The sequence below is a fragment of the Perca flavescens genome, chromosome 6 (genome assembly GCF_004354835.1).
Source record: "Perca flavescens isolate YP-PL-M2 chromosome 6, PFLA_1.0, whole genome shotgun sequence".
In the NCBI taxonomy this organism is placed as follows: domain Eukaryota; kingdom Metazoa; phylum Chordata; class Actinopteri; order Perciformes; family Percidae; genus Perca; species Perca flavescens.
In genome coordinates, this window is record NC_041336.1 from 2909569 (window position 1) to 2915967 (window position 6399).

A 6399-nucleotide genomic window follows, 5' to 3' on the forward strand; every position below is an offset into this window, starting at 1 on the left:
ATGCTGTTTGTCCAGGGGGTCAAATACTTGTTTTTCCTCATCAGATGGTTATCAATTTTAATAAATTCATATGATGTGATTTTTGGAATTTTCTTTTGGGATTCTGTCTTTCACTGTTAGAATGTACATATGATTAAAATTGTAGATTTTGCATTCTTTGTAAGTGGGCAACCTGCAAAATCAGCAGGGTCAAATATTTATTTCCCCCACTGTAGGCATTAAAGGAAACAAAGAGGCTGATAAAAGATGCTAAAAAGATGCTAAAAAAAGAAATATTTTGGTTAGAAGGGTTTCAGGGATTAAAGGACCAAAAATGCGGGAGACAGTCAGGCAGGCAGGAGAAGGGTTGAGGAGCTCGAGTTATTAATCAAAACAGGTGGAAAAAATGAAACCAAGGGAGGACAGAAGTGTTTGTGTTGTAGGTCTCAGATGAGCGGACTGCTGGAAGAGGATGGGGTGGGGTTCTTCTTGTTTTAATTTTTTTTTAAATGTGTGTGTTTTCAATTTAAATGTGAATAAACTTATATTGACCCCACACTGGCTATTCTACTTGTTGCTCTTTACATATCTATAGTTCTACATTGTGATTTCCTATCCTGTTTGAGCACTGGTTATCCAGATTTGGTGATCCTGAAAAGTTCCTATGCGGATCAGATTGATCCAATCCAATGTTGCTTTGAAAAACTAAAAGTAAACTGGATTACGTGATCACGGATCGCAAACATTTTTAATCCGGATCAATTTTATCCGGATTAAACCCTGGGCCCAGTTTTTCAAAAGTAATCCAGTGGGATTTTGGATCACGGATTGGATCAAATGTTGGAAATGGGGTTTTCAAAAGCGAAAGAGAGATTCTGAACTAAGATCAGATCATGTAATCCAATTTTACATTTGATCTGGACCAAACCTGCCATTTGGGTTTTTCAAAACTCTGAACTCGGTTTAGGATCTATTTGATCCAAAAAAAGACATGATTATCCTGATCCCATGGATTCAGTTGGGATTTTTTGAACCACATAAAATCTGAGTTGTTTTTTTTAAGTGAATGATGTTTACTGATTATATATACAAATTTCTTCATATTTGAAGCATATGTGAAGTCACATTTAATATGTATATATATATCACTATTGGATAGCATTGTTTTTGTTTTGTTATTTAACATTATAACAAAATAAGTAATGTGAAATGTTTCTGTTTATTACAGTGTTTCCTTTTCTTAAAATTGGCAATTAGTGTCCTACCTGTTGTTTTTTGCTGAGCCAGCAGGCTACACTGTTGGTTCCATTTAAAGCTCTGGTCAACAGGATTTGGTAATCCTGAAATTTGGTATTTGGATCCCAGTTATCCAATCCAATGTTCCTTTAAAAATTGGCATAAAAGTAAGATGGATCAGGTGATCCTGGATAGCAAAACATGGGATTTCTTAAATTTTGTGAAAAACTGGGCCCTGAGGTGAACTATTGGAAGGAAAGAGAGAGAATCCATATGAACAAAGTTTTGCAGCATATTGCCAGGGATATATAAAAACATCATTCTATGGATATGTTAAAGTACATACAGATGGTTCAAAACATCCACAAAATGGGCATTGTGGTATTTGAATATATATTCCAGAATTTAACAAAAGAGATGGATATAGGTTAAATAATGTTCTATCTATATACTCTATTGAGATGACTGGGATAATTACAGCTCTTATAGGTGGATTGAAGAGGTTAAACCATTGAGAGCTGTAATCTGTACAGATTCCATGGCAGCTATTCATAACCTAGATACAGGTCAGATTTGATTATTGAAATAAAATATTTACTATTACATCTCAGGAACCTTGGAATCCTTATTCAGTTGTGTTGGGTTCCAGTTCATATAGGCATTAAAGGAAACAAAGAGGCTGATAAAATTGCGAAAAAGATGCAGAAAAACAAATATATTGTTACGATTCAGGGGATTAAAGGACCCGAATGCAGGGAAAGGCAGGCAGGCAGGAGAAGGGTTGAGCTCCAGGATTTATTAATCAAAACACAAAAAATGAACCAAGGGAGTCCAGAACTGACACGGGGAAAGCAGACAAACACACACAAAACGATCTGACACAAGACAAAGGGAACACAGAGGCTAAATACAAGAGGTAAGAGCAAACAAGGAACAGGTGATACAACAGGTGGAACACATTAGGAGTGGCAGAGTAATCAACAAAGGAGGGAAAACACAGAAAGTAAAACTGGACAAGACAAGACAGGAAACCAGACTATCACAATAAAACAGGAAACAGAAATATACACAACAGGGAACAGACATATACACAAAAAAATCTACACAGTCCACAGAATCAATATACAAAACAGGAAACATACAGAATTATGAAAACAGGCAACAGAAATATAAACAACCCCAACAGAAATGTCCATAACCGCAACATATATAGGAATTAATATTCCACTGGGGATGGGTGAAGCCACATCCATAATTAAATCTGAAAGTATACAAAAATGGCAAAATGAATGGGAGGCAGAGTTTAATGCTGGACTTCCACTTCCATAAAATTCAGAAGAATGGGACCGGGAAAAGGGTTAGTTCGCTGAATTTAAACCGAAGGGAAGAAGTGGTCTATACCAGACTTAGATTAGGTAACAGAGGACTGAATGCTACCTTACAAATAGTAGGACATGGTCATGGGTTATGCATAGAAGGCCAAGACAAAGAAGATGTAGAACATGTACTTTAGGCATGTGAGAAATATAATGATAATAGATTAAACTGGCAGGAAATGGAAGGAGAGAACTCAATACATGATATACTTGAAGAAAAGGGTATGACAAGGGAGAGACTAGAAGCTTTATTTATTTGTCTTAATTATACTGGTATAATGAAAAGAATATAAGTTTTTTTTTTTTTTTTTTTGGTTGGTTTGTTTGTTTTGAATTAATTCAAGCCTAGACTCTATGAAGTTCATGGTATTACACACTCCTGTACAGTTGGTGGCGGTATAATACAAAAGTAGTAATCTGCCAAAAAAATAAAAGAACAACAACAACAACAACAACAACAATGACAGCCACAAACTTTATACTTTATCTACATTCTCCTGATGATACTTAGCTACACACTTTTACTGAAGTAATATTTACACTGCAGGACTTTAACTTGTAACAGAGTATTTACGTATATAGTGTGGTATTACTACTTTTACTGCAGTAATCTCACTACTTGACAGACAAACTGAGGTTTAACCGTCGTTCATTCAGCCGTTAGCATGCTACCATGCTAAATCAGCCGTTACCGGGTGATTTAACCGGTGTTTGTGTGTGTGAATGAGACTGACAGACGGCCGGTGAGCCGGTCCGGTCCGGTGTGGAGACGGACACTCACCAGAACCACCAGACAGTCGGTGCTGACGGACGGGAGACCCCAGGCTCCTTCCCAGCAAAACAACTCGTCGGGCGCCGCCATCTTCAGCCGCGACGCTCAACTCTCAACCGGAAGAGAAGCTCGGCCCGCTGAGTTAGATTAACAAGTTTCAAAATAAAAGTCTTAAAATTCACCCAGATCCAAAATACTACTTCAGCAAAAGTTTCAAAATAATAGTTTTAAAATTCACCGAGATCCAAAACACCACTTCAGTAAAAGTTTCAAAATAAAAGTTTTAAAATTCACTGAGATCCAAAATACTACTTCAGTAAAAGTTTCAAAATAAAAGTCTTAAAATTCACCGAGATCCAAAACACTACTAAATAAATTCTGAAACATTTTGTACTTTTTTATTAAGATATTCCAACATTTTTCTTGTGAATAGGCCTAAGTGATGTCATCAGCAGAAGGTTCTAAAAATATTAAAAACAACAAAGCTATACTGCCCTACAAAGGCAAAGTGCAGTAACTACGCCAACACTGAAACTGAGAAAAATGGCTTCAAAGTTTTCATACAGGCCAGCCAAACATGTTGTAGGTACAATAGTGTTGATACTTTTATGTACTACCTTTACAGGAAGGAAAATGTTATACATAAAAAAAAGACCATTGATATGACCTTTGACCCTAAACATGTAGATACTGCACTCTGCCTTTGTCTAACCTCAAGCAACTAAAACACTGTTACAAAGGCAGAGTGCAGTATCTACAATTGAAATGTTTTAATCCAACTTTCTTTTTTTATTCCTTATACATTTTCATTTGTTTTAATTGGTTTTATGTTTTGTTTATGGATGTTTATAGGTTGAGTGTTGAAAGTGCTTGGTAGTAACCTTCATCCAGTGTATTCAAGAATAGTATTTTGTCGTAATGTCCCTGTTACATCAGTCTTAAATGATTAAATTGTCATTCTCATTATTTTCCCTAAAACATCCTTATAATTTTACACACAATCAAAATGCTGGTATTTTGGTTTGTGTTTGTTTTTATGTTAATTGAAAATTAATTCATTAAATACCAAGGTTACTTATAAAACGGCACTTAAAAATGTATATACATTTAACAACATAACTCAAACAGAATAACAAGAGAGAGAGTGTGTGTGTGTGTGTGTGTGTATACACACTCCCAAGCTAGACAACATTATAAAGTCGATGCGTTAGGCACAGTCTCAGTATGCTGCCTTACTTTATATGAAAAATTGTGATGTTGCGTGAGACGGTGTGCATATGTCTATTTCGTGTGTCACAGTCAATTTTGCGAGATATTAAAAAAAGATGTTTTACTCTGACAACTGAAAATAGATATTGACATATTAAAATTATTATTGAGAACGTAGCCTATCTCCATATAAAAAAATACTCATAAAATGAAATGAAACTAGTGTAACCAAGCTTTTGTTATATTGTCTCACTGTTTGTGCTCTAAAATAAAGACACAAAGACGGCACGTCTCACTTAATTCAACCACAGACAACAATACAAACCAGTCTCTACAATACAAGGCTTTTTCCATCAGTATAATACTTCACAGATTCTGACTGAAAAAGACAAAAGTCTGATTAAGCCTAGACCGCGTTTCTGGTCACAAAAATGAACAGTCCATGAATACAACAACTCGACCCTCTGAGTTAGATTAACAAGTTTCAAAATAAAAGACTTAAAATTCACAGAGATCCAAAATACTACTTCAATAAAATCTAAATGTGGTTAAATCATTAACTAATACATTTAACTGTTTCAAACATATTTCTACTTGTTCCTTAAAAATGTAAAAAATAAAAATAAAAATCTGAAACATTTTGCACTTTTTTCTTAACATTTTTCCTCACAATATTTCACAAGTATTCTTAGCTTCACATAGTTAAACTATCATCAGCTAATATATTCAACTTCTTTCCTCAAATAAAAAAAATCCATGGTAACAGTGAGGAAGGGAAGGTGTTACTTTACTGCCCTCTGGTGTCAGACACACACACACACACACACACACACACACACACACACACACACACACACCCTGTCAGACACACACAACTCACACATTCATTCACAGAGACACACACACACACACACACACACACACACACACACACAGTAAAACAAGATACACACACAAAAGATCATTCAATAGGAACAGAAAGAGAAAAAAAGGAAGACCCAGGCTCTTGGTTAGGTGGTTTCTTGTCTCCGTTGGGGGTGTTGAACAGTGGCGGCTCACTCTTCTGTCGAGTCCCAACCTGAAGAGACTGAAGTAGTAGGATGGCAGTTTGGGACGTAGCAAAACTGATTCTAGCAGGATGTCATGGTGGTCAGGATGACAGGTAAGATCAGGATGTCCCAACATGGACCCAGTCAGGGGGGACAGGATCTTCAGATCCTTTACTCTGGGTGTAAAGGATGAGCTTGGATTGCAGGAAGAAGAGGGTGAAGCAGTGAGAAGAGTTGGAAAAGTGGGATGGATTTAGCAGGATGCAGTATGAATGGTTTAGAAAAGGTGAAGAATACCCAGAATGCTTTGAGAGATGTGGAATATAATGAGTTCATATTTGTAGTTTTTAAGATGATGCTAAGCAGGATGGCTTCAATTGAAAAACTGTGTGTGTGTGTGTGTAACTCTGACTCTGGATTTGTGGGTGTGTGTGTTTATGTTTTCACCTGTTGTGTGTGTGTGTGTGTGTGTGAAAACATGTGTGGATTTGGGGAGTGTGTGTGTGGATCACGTGTGTGTGTGTGTGTTTTGAACCACCTGATGTGTCCTGTAACTGTGTTGTGCGTGGAGGCCTGTGTCACCTGTGAGCTGTGTGAGGTCTGTGTGGAGGTGCAGCTGTGATGGAGGTCTGTGTCTGTGATGATGGAGGTCTGGGGACCGAGCTGTGGACAAGCTCCATGTTTCTAAGTGTGTGTGTGGAGTGATTTGTGTGTGTGTCTGGGGTTCTCGTGTGTGATGGAGGTCTGAACCTGTTAATGAGAATGATGTTGAACCAAC